Raw genomic sequence first — 19179 nt, 5'->3', positions numbered from 1 at the left:
GAAATTATTTATGCGTTACTTGCGAGGCAAGGGCATTTCGTCACTTTTAGGCCCATTTATATAAAGTAAAGCTATAAAATAAAATAAAAACTGCTTAATAGAAATTAACAACAACAACATTCACCAGCTTGACAGGAGGATTCACCAGCTTGACAGGAGGATTCGCAACAAAATTCAAAAGGCGACTCTGGTTGAGCAACGGTGTTTCCTTCACGAATCGAAGAGTTTTCTTCACCAAATCGGCAACAAATTGAAGAGTTCTTTCAGCAATCGGCGTTTCTCATGGTACAAATATCTTTCTCTTGCTAAGAATTCTTGTTTATTTGAGGCTATTAGAAATTATGGTTTTATGATTTATAGAAATTAGGGTTCTGTTTCGAAAGGTTTGTTGTTACATGACTGCTAGCATTTGTTTTTATTTTGTTTAGGATACTTCTCTCAGCAAATGAACGTAGATGGGATTTAAAGGAGAGAGATGTTGCAGTTCTTTCAATTTCTGTGCCTGAATCAGGTTTGGTTGGAATTCATAGATTGTCTGGTTGGTTTTTTTTTCCCAGTTTGTTTGTGTTTGTGTTTGATCAAGGCTCTGTTTCTGTGTCTTCTGAATCAGTTTTATCTCACAACTTCATCTTGTTTGTTAATGTATCTTGTTTCTTGAATCAGTTTAATGTATATGATGATGTATATTGTTTGTGTTTTGCTCTGTTAATTCTTCATTCGGTTATCTTAATGCTTGAATCTGTTCTTGAATCAATCTTTGATCACTGTATATATTGATGCATGTGTTGTCAAATAGAAGATAACAGTTGTTCTTGTTTCTTTTTCCAGGCAGTATATATTGGTGCATACATGACTTGGATCTGTGAGCTGAAGCTGTGAGAGCAAAACAATTCAGATAGGCGTCTTAATAATGGCTTTGTTTCTTTCTTTTGGATGATTAATTGACTTGGCAGGTGTTTGTTCTGAGGTAACTTGGTGTTGTTCTTATGATTCTGCGTATATTGGACAGGAAGCATGTAACCAAGACCCGATATGTATAATATATAGTTCACACCCCTATTTATGCTTGATTCTATTAGTGAACTCAAGTAGTAAACAGTTACTTTTTCCAACAGCCTCTTTTGATCCAATTTGGGATGTTTTATGATGGTTATGCTGTTAAGGGAACTTTTCTCCAAAACAAGAAAGTAAGTATGTTCTCTTTCACAGTACAATATGGCAGCTTTGCCCTCGGACTGTCCAGGTTCGACCTTCAATGAACAAGGTGTCTAAAGATCCATTCTTGTCAAATTTTAGCACCTTTAACGCCATGGAGGTAGTAGCGACAAGGTAATTTGTTCTGACTACTTGTTGGTGTAATACTGAAGTTTTTTCGCTCAAATGTTCTTATTGTGGAGCGCAGTTATCCTAGTGACATCTAGTTTTTTCCATCATCCAGTAATCCACCAAAAAGAGCACGGTTATGTGGATTAAGATGTGACTCTTGGGATTCCCCTTGACGAACCACACTTGAAGATTCAGCTGTCTACTTTTTTTTAAGATAGAGAAGAGTGATCTCAAAGCAGGCAGGCTTCCTGTGACCGAATCTTACTATCTCATGGGCACAGTCTGTGTAATCCTGTATGCTACTCAATTCTAACTTAGACACAAGTTTAGTGAATTTAACTTATACACAAGTTTTGTAAATTTAAATTTTTAGAACCTTATTAGTTGGTCTACCACTTGATAAATTAATAGACACCTTTATAAATTTCTAAATTTTAGGTTTTGTATTTTCAAATATAAAAAGAGATAGATCCCCTTATGGAGGATCCACCCTTGGAGATGGTCACTTTTGACTGTTTGAGAGGAGAAAACTGAATCAGAATTGTACTCTATCTAATAAATATGAAAGCTTAACATAAACATTAAACATCAAATTCTCAATGATGTGTCTCTGTCTTCAAACGCCGTCAAATATAACGTAACATTGATCTTGATCTTCGTCTTGTTCTAGCAATGTACTCTGGGAACTTGTCAAAGAACTTGTATAGGTCAAATTGTTCCGATCCCATATAACTGATCACGGCTTCTGTAGCTCCCAGCTGCGGAAGACACAATGACTACGGAGACAAACATCTTTGGTTTTCTCAGTAAAGAATATGCAAAAGCAACGAATAGAAAAATCATAAATATGTTGCTTCATTTATCGCATGTTTTCCGAAAAAGTAATTAATATGGATTTCACGTATACTTTAAACAAATACCATGTAATCATATAATTTATATGACATTAAAGTTTGTTTGGGTTTAAATCACGCGCTTGAGATCATATAGTTATTTAGCAAATAAGTATTTTTCAATAATGTGTATGAGATGGTGATTTAGGCATTGAAATGAGAGTAATAACGACATACGTACCCAATCAGCCCCATATATCTCCTCTTAATGGTGTTGTAAAAATATTGTCCCCCCGCCGAGTCTTCTACCAAACCATTTTTCCTCATTACTTTAACTATCTTTGCTGCAGATGGTTCCTAAAAGTAAAACCATACAAAAGTGTTACCAATCAAACACAACAACAACCAAAATGAAACACATATGGAAAAAAAAAAAGGCCAATCGAAGTTTCTAGCTCTACTCAGTTCCATATAATTTCCATCACAAAAGCGTAAAGACATAAAAGTATATACCTTACAATAACCTTCTGAGTAACACTCAAATGAGATTAACTTCTCAAAAAATTCCAGTGAAGGCTTAATACTTAACTCTCCATGAAGCCTTTCACACGTCTCAATGGCACGGCCACGCATATCATCCTGATTCGAACCAAACAAAATCAGGAAAGCCATTAATTAGTCTCAAATTTCTCATTTCAATATCACAAAATCAACAATATATAGCCACATTTGCTGATTTCAATAGATTCTAGTAATGTTTTGGTTCCATGGAGGCAAAAGTGTATCCCTAAACAACTCAATACTCATAAGGTAACAAACTATAAGAGAAGAACTCTTTGGTTTGATTGTACACGAACTGCAGGTTATGCCTGAATTAATCCTAAAAAAGTTCCTCCATAAGTTCAAGCTATTGAGCAATCAAAACCTAAATCCAAGAAAACTCACCATGTCGTTGTACTCAATGCTAGTTGCATACAAAAAAATGAGATGTGAAATATACTCAAGCCGTACTGCAATAGATTTGAAAATAGAATTCAATTCAGACATTGAAGATTATAAACATTTTATTGATGTAACAAAGGATTAGTGTAATCATCTCACAATTATTATAAATAAGACAACTTACAAGTCGTTTTCAGCTTCTCAAGTAACCTCTTAGCATCAAATGATTCAAACAATGATTGAGGCCGTCCAAGATATTCAAATATTGGTGGCAATTGTTCAAATGAAGAAGCTTTGGTTATGTCTACAGTGTTTAACAACGTGTTGAGAAACTCATCCTTATTTGTCCAACAAAATGCTCCCAGATAATTTACTGCAAAAAATTGATCACAAGCGTTAAGAGAGATTATTACAATTTGATAATTCCAATTAAACAGATTTTGTCCTTACCTTCCAAGCTCGATAGCTTGTCCCATCTTTCGATGATTCTTCGACCAATCTCCTCGATCTTATTTTCATCATTAAGCTCAATCCATAGAAGCATTTCATAATAACCAAGCCCTGGTGCAGAATCAGGAATCTCTTCTTTGAGTATTCCGACAAGAAACTTGAACTCCTCTTCCATTTTATCTTCAATTAAATAACAAAGACAAGTACTATACATTCCTTCATCTATAGAGAGACCTTCTTCATTTAGAAATTTGAACGCACTCATGATCTGTGCTCGACCTTCACCACAGAGATAGGCCTTATCTACGCTATTTTTAACGAACGATTTACGATTCTCTACGCTAAATTGTACTCCCAATCTGCGAAGAGTCTCAAACGCTTGGTACCTTCCATCGCCTTCATATTTTGAATCTAAGAAAGGACCATTATAATGGCAGTTCCCATTAAAAACCTAATTACTTATATTTCAAGATTGAAACGATTTGTGGGCGGAGATAAGGATACCTTTTCTGTTGATCGATGGAGAGTGAATAGATCGGGAAAACTCAGCCGTTCTTAGAAAAAATCCGGCGGTGGTTCCGGAGGTTTGGCGATATTTGAAAGCGAAGCGGAAGACTGTGCTCAGAGTTTTCATTCTAACCATTTCTGAGTAAGAGGAAGAGCAAAAGAGGAAAAAAAAAACGAAAACGTGGTGAACAAGCAAATATTGTGACGGAAGAGAAAAAAAAGCCTAGGGTTTTGGAAATCCCGTGAGAGGAAAACCTAGAAATTACTTTGGTTTTTTTTTTTTTTAAATATGAAACGTTTTTTAATAAAACTCCACTACAATTTTTTTTTAAAGCTGTTTTACCGTAAACCCTAAAACAAAATTCGCAAATAAAAATGGTGAACCGCCAGAATCCTCGTCGTCGTTTACGTCGCCGCCTGTTAGAAAACAAGAGAGCAAAAGATGTAATCAGCTCTTTACCTGATGAGATCCTCCTACATATCCTCTCCTTTATTCCGACCAAACTCGCCATCAGAACATCTCTTTTGTCAAAACGATGGAGGTATATATGGTGCGATACACCTTCTCTCTACTTTGATAATTATAGTCAGAAAGCAAGAGTTGCTTTGATTGATAAATCCCTAAATCGCTACACAGCTCCCAAGATGAAGCATTTTCGTCTCAGAACCAACTTGAAGGACAATAACTACATCAAGAGGTGGATCAAATTAGCCATGTCCCGTAACGTGGAGAATGTTTCCCTCCAAGTCACTGTTTCTGGTTTCAAAATTCCTGATGAATTCTTCTGCCAAGCAAGTCAACCTTGAGTTAGACTCTTCTACTAAGATTCATCCACGCTCTGTGTCTTGGACATCATTGAAGAAGTTGTCCTTGCGAAAATGTGGTATCTCTGATAAATCCATGGCTAGGATTTTATTTGGTTGTCCGATTCTTGAATGTTTAACATTGTACCGCTGTAAGAAACTTAAGGTTTTTGATCTCAGCAAATTGTTGCTCTTGAGAACTTTAGAAATAATACGGCGATTGCAAGAGTCCAACGCATATTGTAGCACCACATATCAATCGTCTCAGATTGATAAACTCTCATTTACCATGCACTTTAGTTGATATATCGTCTTTAACGGAAGCTAAACTGGACATTTGTATTAACTCAAGTGCTCGGAGCTTTAAAGATGATTTTCCTCAAGCCATAGTGTTAGTGCTAGATATGCTGGTAAAGTTACAACATGTCGAGAAGCTAACTTTTGGTGGAAACTTTCTAAAGGTATGTTTTGAGCTCATGAATCTTACATTCTCTAAGTATTTGACTCTTGTTATATTTCGGTATTGATCACTATATATCTTTTTGTATATTCTATTAGACTTTATCTCTTGCTGAGGTTCTTGGTGATCCTTTCCCAATGCTTGGAGTCAAAACTTTGATTCTTGAGACAGGAAGTATCTCTAAGTATGTTGTTCCTGGTATAGAAAGATTGTTACAAAACTTACCTGAGTTAAAGAAGCTAACAATACGTGCAAGGGATAGACACATCTGAGACGACCCGACCGACCCGTTTTTTTTTTTTAAATAGTAATTAATAATAATAATAATAATCAACTACAACTATTGGTCCCATATTCACTAGCCACCTAATCACAATTACAACCAACAGCGGAAAATAAGCAGTACCAATAAAACCAATAATCCAATAACCAAATAATATCCAATAATAAATAACCATTGTTCAAAACATAACCAATCCAATAGTCAAACAATAGGAAACAAGGAACCAACAACCTAGCAAGTTCTAAATACCCAACTCTAGCAACTTAACAATGCCAAACAACATTCAATCGAGTCCCTAGAACATCCTCCTCTTCATTGCCTTGATTTCACGATCACACTTTGCCTTTACCTGAACCGCAAACACAAATTGAGATGCATGAGTATTTGATAAACACTCAGTGAGGCAATCCTCCCATCTATTGTGCTATACACACAAGTAATAAGATCTCTACATGCCACATACAACAAACAATGCAAACAAACCAGGCAATATGCAAAGCAATCACGTCATCGTCGTAACTGATGAAGGGCGTCGACCGACACTGACACGTACTCGACAAAACCCGAAATCATAGTGGTGTCGACCGACACCTCCACATGGTGTCGATCGACACTCGTTAAAGTTCTCGAGCCATCCTCGCATTGGTGTCGATCGACACCGATGCCGATCATCGATTCCCTTCGATCAGAAACTCCGAATCTTGCCTCCAAGCTCCTCCAATCCGCTACAAACATTCTCAGAAGCAAAACCCAGCCACAACAGTCACGAAAACCAAAGGAAGCTCAACAGAACAATCACATAGGCACAAAATCACAAAAAGCTAGAGATCTTAGCTTAGATAAGCCATGGTCATGCACTCACCTCTCTACAGGAAGATTCTGACAAACAATGACGAAACCCACACTCCCAGCAACCTTTTAGCTTCTTCCTAGCCTTGGATCTCTCAAGAAAAGCCAACAAAACACCCAATCTCACCAAAATCTCAAGAACTCTCTTTGCCCTCTTTTTCTCTCAAAAGCGTTAAACGGCGACAAGAGAACTTCCCAAAACCCTTCTGGTCAACAAAACACTTAAATATCTCGGTTTAGTGGTTTTTCCTAAACCAAAATGGTCCCAATCGATCAATAACTCAATCTGGTCGAACCAGAAACATTGGTGTCGATCGACACCCCAACTGGTGTCGATCGACACCCTACCCGAAAATGCACAGTTTTGGTTTGCGGGTGTTACAATTCTCCCCCACCAACCTAGATTCGTCCTCGAATCTTGAACAACCATCAGCCAATGACTCCCGTGCAACCGTCTCCACGGCCCGCACTCCTCCGACCGATCTATGGAAGGTCACCTCTAGGCGATAAACTCACGTTCCAGATATTATTTGCTCTCGACTTTTAGACTTTCCTTTACACACATGCCTAAACCTTAAGTTTTTATTGGCTCCTCATCAGGCCGAAGCCTGCATGCCATAATATTGACTCCTCATCGGGCCTAAGCCCGCATGCCATAATATATAAGGAAAAATCCAATACTTGTCTCTCGGGTTGCTACCCTACAGCGCGCCCCCGGATCGTCATCCAAAGTCGATATACCAACCATACTCCCAAGTCACAAAGTCTCAGAATATGCCAGTACTAGGAGAACCTAAGTCCTCCAAGAGTCGCAAGCAAACAATTCTGAACACGTCTGAGTCCTATCCCTATCCAGGCTTCCTTCCCGTGGCTCGCGTAAGACATCACAATGTCCTACCAACCACATATCCCCTCACTAGGATACCTCATGACCACACATGGATCATCTCACTGCCACTAGGGCCGCCAAAAAGGCCAAACAAATGTCCTGAACAGGACCGCCACCAAGACCAAACAAATTTCCTAAACAGAACCGCCACCAAAGCTAAACAAATGTCCTAAACAGGACTGTCACAAAGACCATTTGTCCCGAAGGACCGTCACAAAGACCATCTGTCCCGAAGGACCGCTTAAACAGGCACTCTGGCTAAACAGCCCGCCACAAAGGCCACACATCTGGCTAAACAGTCCGCCACAATTGGCTAAACAGTCTGCCACAAAGGCCACACACGGCTAAACAGCCCACCACAAAGGCCACATAATGACTCAAAAGACCGCCACACATGGGCACAATGACTCAAAAGTCCGCCACTAAGGCCACACAAGCCCCTCCAAGGCTCACAACCACTAAATTGGACAAATTCTAACTCACATAAAACTTTCCATTTTTAGCACTTTTCCCTTTTGGAAACTTTCCACTTTTGGAAACTTCTATTTCAGGAAACTTTCCTCCAAAAACCCCGCCTCACGGACACTTTGTACCCCGAGCACCACCTCATCTTGTTACTTAGTCGCACAACCAACCATCCCAAGCGACCAAGTAAACAAGAGAGATGGGCTGGAATACTCTATTCCCGCTCCAGCCACGGATTACAGATGGGACCAGGCTTGACAAGCTCAAGTCGCGGCTTGCTTCTCGAACCACTTCTTAAACCTTGCATTCATCCTCACCTCAGGCTCCCAAGTCTGCTCCTCAACACCATCACAGTCCCATAGGACTCATATCAAATGAATCTTCTTCTTCCGAAGTTCCTTGATCCTCCTCTCGAGAACCCTCACTGGTCTCGCCTCCAAAGTCATGTTAGGCTGAAGATCCTTAGGAATCTTAGCTAACAACTGATCATCCTCACGGAGACACTTCCGCAACATAGACACATGGAAAAACTTGTGGAATGCACGCATAACCTCAGGTAACTCCAGTCTATACGCCACTGGTCCAACACGCTCAATCACTCTAAACGAACCCATATACCTCGGACTCAACTTAGTCTCAGTCAATGACCTGTTCGGACCCCGCAACATAGCCATCTTGAGGTACACTCTATCTCCAACCTGAAACTCAAGATCTCTCCTCCTCCTATCGGCATAGCTTCCTTCATGTTCAGCTTAAGAACCCGAATCTTCTCTGAGGTCTCCTGAACAAAATCTGCCCCGTAAAAGTTCTTCTCCCCCACCTGAGTCCAGCATAATGGTGTACGACACGGCCTCCCATACAAAGCCTCATAAGGAGCCATCTTAATACTCGTCTGATAACTGTTGTTGTAAGCAAACTCTACCAAGCTCAGGTGATCTGCCCAATGGCCTCCCCAATCCAACACACACATCCTCTGCAAATCCTCCAGCGTCTGGATCGTCCTCTCTGACTGTCCATCTGTCTAGGCATAATAATTTGTACTCATATGCACATTAGTGCCCATCTCTGCCTAAAATGCCCTCCAGAACACCGAAGTGAACTTGGAATCCCTGTCAGACACAATGCTCGCTAGCACCCCATGCAACCTGACTTTCTCCTTCACATACTTCTTAGCCAAGACCACTGCTCCATCAGTCTTCTTAATGGCCAGAAAATGTGCCGACTTAGTCAACCGGTCCACAATGACCCAAATAGCATCAAACGTCCTGGACACTAGGAAACCCACCACGAAGTCCATAGTAATCATATCCCACTTCCACTCGGGAATGGGTAGACTCTTCAGCATACCAACCGGAACCTGATGCTTAGCCTTCACTAGCTGACACACAACGCACCTCGCAACCCAACTAGCTACATCCTTTTTCATCCCGACCCAGTGATAATACCTCTTGAGATCACGGTACATCTTAGTCGCTCCTGGATGAATAGAAAACTTGCTCGCATGAGGCTCTCTCAGGATCTCCTGTCTCAACTCCTCATCCTTGGGTACACAAATCTGAGCTTGCACCAGGATAGTACCATTATCTGAGACCTGATACTCTGAGTCAACATCTTTTGAGGCATTCGTCACCCCAAATCCTTCTCTTGTGCCAACCGCACCCTGATCAGAAGATATGCTCTATCAACTGCTTCCAAACCCAATGGTTCCTGAGACACATCACATAACCTCAAAGCACTGATCTCTCCTACCAGAGACTCCATCTCCTGCTCCTGAGCCGAAGCTACTCTCTTCCGACTCAGAGCATCTGCAACCGAGTTAGCCTTACCAGGGTGATAAGCTATCTCCAAATCATAATCCGCCACCAGCTCCATACACCGCCTCTGCCTCAAGTTCAGCTCGGGCTGAGTGAATATATACTTCAGGCTCTTATGATCAATAAACACCTGCACCTTTGCACCATAAAGATAAGATCTCCAAATCTTCAGGGCAAAAACTACAGCACCCATCTACAAATCAAGAGTAGGATAGTTGCCCTCGTGCTTCCGCAACTGTCGCGAAGCGTAGGCAATCACCTTCCCATGTTGCATCAACACACATCCCAAACCAACTCTAGATGCATCTGTATAAACCACATAGGGTTCTCCTTGCTCAGGCAAAACTAACACTCCCGCAGTAGTCAACATCTCCTTCAGGCTTGCAAAGCCTTCCTCACACTCTTGTGACCAAACAAAAGGAACATCCTTCCCAGTCAACTTAGTCATAGGACGTGCTCTGCTCGCAAACCCCTGCACAAACCTCCTGTAGTAACATGCCAAACCCAAAAAACACCTGATCTCAGTGGCATTCTGCGGTTTAGGCCAATCCTTGATAGCCTGGATCTTATCTGGATCTACAGAAACCCCATCTGCAGACACAACATGACCCAGAAAACCCATCTCCCACTGCCAGAAACTACACTTGCTCAGCTTAGCAACCAACTTCTGCTCACGCAGCTCTCAAATGCACTGCATGCTCCTCAGGACTCTTAGAGTAAACCAGGATATCGTCAATGAAAATAATGATAGACATGTCCAGAAACTCCTGAAACACATTGATTCATCAATCTCATAAACGCTGCTGGTGTGTTAATCAACCCGAAAGGCATCACCACGAACTCATAATGCTCGTACCTCGTCATGAATGCAGTCTTTCTCACATCTGCCTCATCTATCAGGATCTGATGATAACCCGACGCCAGATCTATCTTGGAGACCCAAGTAACACCTCTCAACTGATCCAACAACTCATCGATCCTAGGAAGAGGGTACTTGTTCTTCACAGTGACCCGGTTCAAACCCCGGTAATCAATACACAAGCGGAAACTCCCATCCTGCTTCTTAACAAATAACACCGGCGCTCCCCACGTTGATACACTAGGACGGATGAATCCCTTACTCAACAAATCCTCTAGCTGCTTCTTCAGCTCTACCATCTCTGCTGGAGTCATTCTGTAAGGAGCCTTGGATAACGGCATCGTCCCCGGTTCCAGTTCAATCGTGAAAAGATCTGACCGAGATTGTGGTAATCCCTGCAATGACTGGAACACATCCTCAAACTCCTCCACAACCTGAATACCGCTAACTGTAGACTTCTCCACTAACTCTGGCATAGATATCGTAACCAAATAAGCATCACGGCCCTTCTCGATCATCTTCCCAGCCTGAATGGCCGAGATCACGAGACTCCCCGAAGTCGGTCTAATACCCTGAAAAACCAACTTCCCTCCTGGACGCTCAAACTTCACTCTACCCCGATATCAATCCAAATGCACCATATGCCGATGCAACCAATCCATCCTGAGAATAACATCATACAACTCCACTGGAATGATAAGCAAATCTGCTGGCCATGGCTCTCCTGCGATTTGAATATCCACCCCTCAAGCTCGTCCAATAACTCTCAGGAACTTGCCACCCGCAACTCTGACAACTCTTGTACGTTCCCCGGGATCCCCTCTGATTCCCGCGCTCTCTGCACACTCCTGAGTAATGAAGCTATGAGAAGCTCCAAAATCAAACATAACGTGGGACTTAAACCCGCCCACCAACAAGGTCCCTACACAAACCTCATGTTTTGAGAACCTAACATGTTATCACAGGAAAACATAAAATCTGAACCTACTGAAATTCACAAATTTTAAGTACCAGAAATTATACATGTGATCACCCCAGCACTGGTTCAACCAGTCTCTGCAATCGTGTAAACCCGTGACGCCTGCTCAATCCGTGCAACCTGCTGCCCTCCCGGTTGCACCTGTTGCAACGCTGCCACTACCACCGGCTGCAACTTGGGACACAAGGGTCTGATGTGTCATGGCTCCCTGCAATGATAGCATACACGAGCCACTGCCGTCGGAGCACTCCTCTTGGGACAGCTAGCAATCTTGTGATCTTTGCTCCCACACTTGAAGCACCACGCACCACTCGGCGTCTGCATAGCCTCCCACCTCCTCTTGGTTCCCTGCGCAGGCTTATCGTCCCTGCTAGAACCTCCATGATGCTGAGCCTTACTAGGCTAAACTGCTGGACTAACCGCCACTGACTGTGCCCGGATATCCTCCTCAATCTCCGTCGCAGTCTCAACCAGCTCTGCACGCGTAGCATAGCTCCGCCCTCTACATTAAACCCTCATGTCGTCACGTAGGGCCTCATAAACCTCCTGATCTGAGCCTCCTCAGACTCCATAGCCCGACCCCCATAACATAGAAGTCGACAGAACTCTAAGTCCAGCTCCCGCACTGACCGCGTCGCCTCAACTAACTGAAGGAACTGCACCTCCAACCGGTCCAATGCCTCTCTCGGAAAGTACTTGCGGTTGAACTCCCCCACGAAGTCAACCCAAGTCATCTCCCTCTACACTCTCCTAGCAGCCACTGATCTCTACCACACCTCAGCATCACCAATCAAGTGGTGGACCCCTATGTCCACCCAAAACTCCTCAGGACATCTCAGAGTGTGGAAGTTATGTTCCACACTCGTCCTCCACGCATCTGCAGCAGTAGGGTCTGTACCACCCGACAACCGTGTAGTACTGATGCCATGCATCTCCTTGAGCATAGACAAATAACGACTATGCCCTCCCACATCAGCAGCCATTGGATGTCGCTCCTCCGCCACCACTGGTGGCACTATCTGAGCCTGAGCCGGTTCCACTGCTGGTAACCGCTCCAACACCTGTGCTAACAAGCCAGCAAGATCCACACCAGGGACTCCACCCGCTGGGATTCCCACACCCAGAACCCTAGCATCACCGACCATTGGAGCATCAACACCGCCCCCTCCGGCCACACTCATGGAATCCTCCTGGACATCCTGCGACTCGCCAACACCCTCAGCTGTCACACTCTAGTCCGCAGTCTCACTAACCTCTGGAACTCTGTCCCTACCACGACCACGTCAGCGTCCACGATCACGTCCGCGTCCACGATCACGTCCACGACCAGCAACAGCACCCTCTCTAACCATCTGCACTACCATGAACAGAAGGCTAAGCACGCAATTATACAAACACAAAATATATATACTCACCGTGGAATCACACAGTAGGCTCGAAGAAGATGTTCTAGGACTCCATGCCACAGATAATTGACTAACTCACATAATCAATCAAGACATGCAACCCCAAACATCTACAGCACAAAGCCTAGTGAACCCAAACCTAGAACCGTAAGGGCTCTGATACCAAACTGAAACGACCCGACCCGTTTTTCTTTTAAATAGTAATTAATAATAATAATAATAATAATAAACTACAACTAGTGGTCCCATATCCACTAGCCACCTAACCACAATCACAACCAACAGCGGAAAATAAGCAGTACCAATAAAACCAATAATCCAATAACCAAATAATATCCAATAATAAATAACCATGATTCAAAACATAACCAATCCAATAGTCAAACAACAGGAAACAAGGAACCAACAACCTAGCAAGTTCTAAATACCCAACTCTAGCAACTTAACAATGCCAAACAACATTCAATCGAGTCCCTAGAACATCCTCCTCTTCATTGCCTTGATTTCACGATCACACTTTGCCTTTACCTGAACCGCAAACACAAATTGAGATGCATGAGTATTTGATAAACACTCAGTGAGGCAATCCTCCCATCTATTGTGCTATACACATAAGAAATAAGATCTCTACATGCCACATGCAACAAACAATACAAACAAACTAGGCAATATGCAAAGCAATCACGTCATCGTCGTAACTGAGGAAGGGTGTCTACCGACACCAAGTGGTGTCGACCGACACTGACACGTGCTCGACAAAACCCGAAATCCTAGTGGTGTTGACCGACATCTCCACATGGTGTCGATCGACACTCGCTAAAGTTGTCGAGCCGTCCTCGCGTTGGTGCTGACCGACACCCCAACTGGTGTCGATCGACACCGATGCCGAGCATCGATTCCGTTCGATCAGAAACTCCGAATCTCGCCTCAAGCTCCTCCAATCCGCTCCAAGCATTCCCAGAAGCAAAACCCAGCCACAAAAGTCACGAAAACCAAAGGAAACTCAACAGAACAATCACATAGGCACAAAATCACAAAAAGCTAGAGATCTTAGCTTAGATAAGTCATGGTCATGCACTCACCTCTCTGCAGGAAGATTCTGACAAATAATGACGAAACCCACACTCCCAGCAACCTTCTAGCTTCTTCCTAGCCTTGGATCTCTCAAGAAAAGCCAACAAAACCCCCAATCTCACAAAAAATCTCAAGAACTCTCTTTTTCCTCTTTTTCTCTCAAAAGCGTTAAACGGCGACAAAAGAACTTCTCAAAACCCTTCTGGTCAACAAAACACTTAAATATCTCGGTTTAGTAGTTTTTCCTAAACCAAACCGGTCCAAATCGATCAATAACTCAATTTGGTCGAACCAGAAATATTGGTGTCGACCGACACCCCAACTGGTGTCGATCGACACCCTCCCCAAAACACCTTCTTTTGTTTTCGTTGGTCTCCCTTTTAACTATCATTCGAATAATCCAAGAACCTTTTTATTTTATGTTGAGCACAGGAGGTTTTCTTGACAAAATTCTTGATCTCGCAAGACTTGAATCCAGAGAAATGTTGGAGATCAAAAGATGGGGTCATTTTGAACAGTCTCGTCGGATTGTAGCGTCAAAGCATGTGAACTCATTCATAAAAATTATGCTTAGAAAAACACAGAGAATTTAGACAAGATGGTCATACAGTTGGATGAACGTTACCTTAGCTGTAAGTTTAAAGACCTAATGATTCCATTGCTTCCTCCCAACAACAATGTCTCAATTGCGCTCTCATGCAAGCCGATTATATTAGATGAGTAATGAAATCGCATTGTTTAGTCTCGATGTGTCTTATTGAATTTTTTCACATCGAAAACCACATTTTCATTTTTTTTTATATGTGATGGAAAGATCTAGATTTGCACTTGCACCCAACATGGTGACAGTTGTATATATGCTATTTTGAACGACTATTTTACAATTTTGTACGGTCACTTTATTTTTCTTCGATTTCAAAATGCTTGATCATGATTTGCTTAAATATGTGATGTCCTTCAAACAATATTCCAAAATCTTAATTATGTCAAACTAATCAGAATTTTTTTTTTAATTGAATGTAAAATTATATTCAACCAAAAACCTTGTGTACAGTGAGTGCTTCGGTTTATTTGAAAGTATTTGAAAAATGACATTAAGAGCATAGTGGAGATTTTAAGAAGTAGCCAAGATCTTGTTTACGGAGTTTCTCGAGTGGATAACCACAACTCTCAGCCGTCATCGTAGCGATGGTCACCCATGTCTCTAATTAAGCTGATGCCGTTTCAAACACTGTTGTCAATGAATTTAATAAGTCGAGTTTGCGGATATCGTAGTGATCACCGTGTTTCATATATGTTATTCCTCTCGTGCCATAGATGAAATAAAGTGGAAACATGTACATACCTAAACATAAAGAGATGGAGTCGTGGGATTGATTTGGTTACTAGTTATTACCATTTACCAACTTTCCCTGCAGGGACATGTATATTATAAAAAATTGTAAATGCGGAAAAATGTATCTCTTGCATTCTTGGGTTCTCGATCGTGGACCCTCTTCTGTTGCAGTTAAAATTTGCTTCTAACAAATCTTATATCCACCTCTTAACTCTTATGCCTCTCTCCACGTTGTCAATTCTTTCTCTTTGGCCTGTCTCATAGATGCTTCTACGAAGTTTATCGAATTTTGGTTGGAAATTATATGCTTTGGCTCTGATGTTTTCTCAATATTTAGGAGGTCACTTTTAGCTGGTGTTTTGTTGTTTTCATAGGTTGGCCTATCTGTGTCGTCATATGTCATAGCGCGCGCCATATATCCAATGTGATGCTTATAGTAGAGGTTTTCTATGAACTTTATTAGTTACTAGAAAAGGTCTGTATTATTAGGAAAGACATCCTATTTCCCCTTTGGAACTATTATATCGTACCAAATCCACCAGAGGGGGAAATAGGACATCCGCGTTATTACGCGGATAAAATTTTAAAAAATTTATTGAGAATAATTAATCAGTAATATATATGTTTTTAAATTTTATCTTGTAAGATTTTAATATTGAATATAATATTGAATATGAATCTCTCATATTTCATTTTAATAAGAGTTTTAAGACTTTTTTGCTCTATTTTATAATATTTTCTCAAATTTATATATATAATTTTTATTAATATAACAATTTATGACTATTTGAACTATGCAATATATTTTCCTATTGGTTGAAGTTTTATAAATGACATAATATTTATTGTTTATTAGACTTTGTGCTTTTACCCAAAAACTCTTATAGCACAAAGAGTATCATTTAAATATCTATACCATCATAATAAACTATATTTTAAGTTTAATTACATATTTCATCTTAATGCATAGACTAAATATTTTATATCAAACACAATTATACATCATATCAAATCTATATCTTAGTAAAAATTAAAAATACAAATTAAAATTAACAAAATATAATTTGCAAAAAAAAACAGAATTAATATTATTTAAGATATATTTGTTATGTTGTTATCTCTTATAAGTACTAATTTTACCTTATGTCATAATCAATTTTAAATGAGTGAAATTTATAAAATAAAAACATATATAAAGATATAGAGATATTCTCATCAAATAATTGAAGTTTCATTCATATAAATTATAATTTATTTCGAATTATCTTATGTTTTAACATATGCATTACAAAAATATATGTGTTGAAATTATAAAATTTAACATAAAAAATTACTAATATTCTTAAATGATTTTTCTAAAAAATGATACATATTAATATTTGAAAAAATTTTAATCTAAAATAAATTTCATCGTTAGACATTCAGTTTAATAATAACATTTAACTATCTATTACATCGTAAAACCATAATTCACTTCTTCATGGATTAGAATTATAATTTTAATAACATAAATAATATGAGCATCATATGAGATAATATGTATATTGGTTAGTATTTTAAATTTAACAATAAAAATAATCAGTAAAAAATTCAGTTAACATCCAAAAAAATTTTGGTAATGCAAAAATATCCTAAATATTATTCTTCTATATGTCATAATTTCATAAGTAATACTTTTGTCAATTTTCATCATTTAACCAAAATTCATTCCTACAAACTCATTTTTTTCTTTTTTTTTCCAGGTTTTTCATATTACTACATTCATAAAATCTTTAAAATAAAACATGTAAAACTATACTAATACATATCATGTACTGAATTTTTTTCTTTTAAAGTTCATTTTCTTTCAAGGTTTTGTGTACTTACTTACAATAAAAATTTATATCACAACGATAAATACAATTTATATCCGACTAAAATTATGTTAAATAACTTATGTTATTCTTTTTAACTTTGTTATTCATTTTTCTTGATTAATATACATGCTTAATAAATTAATCTTTTTCTTACACATGTCAAATTTTATTGAGAATTCACTTCTTCATGGATTAGAATTAAAATTTTAATAACTAAAATAATATGAGCATCATATGAGATAATATGTATATTGGTTAGTATTTTAAATTTAACAATAAAATAATCAGTAAAAATTTCAGTTAACATCCAAAAATATTTTGGTAATGTAAAAATATCCTAAATATTATTCTTCTATATGTCATAATTTCATAAGTAATACTTTTGTCAATTTTCATCATTTAACCAAAATTCATTCCTACAAACTCATTTTTTTCTATTTTTTTCCAGGTTTCTCATATTACTACATTCATAAAATCTTTAAAATAAAACATGTAAAATTATACTAATACACATCATGTACTGATTTTTTTTTCTTTTTAAGTTCATTTTCTTTCAAGGTTTTGTGTACTTACTGACAATAAAAATTTATATTACAACGATAAATACAATTTATATCCGACTAAAATTATGTTAAATAACTTATGTTATTCTTTTTAACTTTGTTATTCATTTTTCTTGATTAATATACATGCTTAATAAATTAATTTTTTTCTTACACATGTCAAATTTTATTGAGAACACACGTGTAATATAATTAGCATACAATGGAAAATATATTGATTTTGTTAATTTTTTTTTTTATTCAGAAAAATATATTTTTAAAAAATATAAACATGTAAAATTCTGTAAATATATTAGTTGTCCTATTAAGATTATTGGAAAAAAAATTGATATGTGTCAATATCTAATCAATATATTTGACATGTGTCAACATCTAATCAATATATTTGACATGTGTCAACATCTAATCAATATATTTGACACGTGTCACGATCTTGTTAACGACTAACTTTGATATCAAGCTTTATATAATAAAATTGTTATTGATAAAATAAAATGTTGATTTTAGAAAATATTATAACACCACAGAAAATTGTTAATTAAAAAAGTAATACATATATGGTCGATTCCTACCTAATATGTATTTTTGGTCGATTTTTAATATGTTTTCTTAAAATGTCTGAAAAGTAAAAAGAAAAAAAGATTAATGAAGAACAACAAAAATTACAAAACTCAATTATCTATACTCTAACACACGATTGCTTTTTATTCCATTCAAGTATAACGGCCAAATAAGATCTGGATTAAAAAACTAAAAAAATTAAGACAATTTTGTAATGTATATTTTCCTTACATATAATTTGTTACATGTAGTTTAAAATGTTTTCAAAGTACATAACCTATACTTCTCAAAATTTCATTTACCTCACAAAATATATACATTCATTTATTTTTCTGAATAAACAATTTTGAGACGGTCCTCATCACACACATTTAAAAATCCATTAAACTCAATCCAATAACACCCTCTAAATAGATATGTTAAATTTATGCGATATATAAGATATCTCCATTTTTGTTCATATATAGTCTCTCTAGTTAAGATAACTTCTTTGACATCCTAAAGAGAGTTACAATACACTACACATGATCATATTTCTTTTCTTTCTGAAACCCCTTCCAAAATCACTAAAAACCAAGAAATCCAACCTCTATTCACATCTTGACAAGCTCTCAAAACTAAACATATATACTCTTTGACCATCATATTATATGGTGTCATTTTTGTAATCTATGATGTAAAATACTTCCAACTCACTCCTAGGATACTTTTTATATCATTGCCATATTTTAATTATGACCTTTTTTATAATAATATCTCACATATCAAATTTTACTTTACCTTAATAAAACATAGACAAATTAAGTAAAAGACAAACGCCGCCAGGGTGGAGCCACGTATAAATTAAAATAAAAAAATAAAAAATAAACACCCAAAGACAACTCACGAAACTAAACCCGAACCCGGATCCGAAACAGAAGACA

At 38.4% G+C, this 19179-nt stretch overlaps 1 long non-coding RNA gene and 2 pseudogenes across 2 annotated transcripts; 2 read left to right on the top strand and 1 right to left on the bottom strand.

Moving 5' to 3' along the window:
• Positions 1-85: 85 nt before the first annotated feature.
• Positions 86-1750, top strand: LOC147941292 (uncharacterized). 2 transcript variants are annotated; one of them, XR_015560785.1, is made up of 5 exons: positions 86-285; positions 429-511; positions 829-1034; positions 1116-1329; positions 1439-1750. It is a non-coding gene; the product is annotated as an uncharacterized LOC147941292 (long non-coding RNA). The 2 variants fall into 2 exon arrangements; XR_015560784.1 differs by lacking the exons at positions 1116-1329; positions 1439-1750 and having other exon boundaries at positions 110-285; positions 829-1083.
• Positions 1751-1862: 112 nt separating this feature from the next.
• LOC147941291 (pentatricopeptide repeat-containing protein At4g21880, mitochondrial-like) lies at positions 1863-4194 on the bottom strand (annotated as a pseudogene).
• Positions 4195-4433: 239 nt separating this feature from the next.
• On the top strand, positions 4434-14664 carry LOC104704596 (putative F-box/LRR-repeat protein At3g18150; annotated as a pseudogene).
• Positions 14665-19179: the final 4515 nt, after the last annotated feature.

This window comes from Camelina sativa, chromosome 7 (assembly GCF_030686135.1).
Source record: "Camelina sativa cultivar CO46 ecotype springtype chromosome 7, ASM3068613v1".
Lineage (NCBI taxonomy): Eukaryota > Viridiplantae > Streptophyta > Magnoliopsida > Brassicales > Brassicaceae > Camelina > Camelina sativa.
Note: the sequence above shows the minus strand (reverse complement) of the source record. Positions and strands in the feature narration are given on the sequence as shown.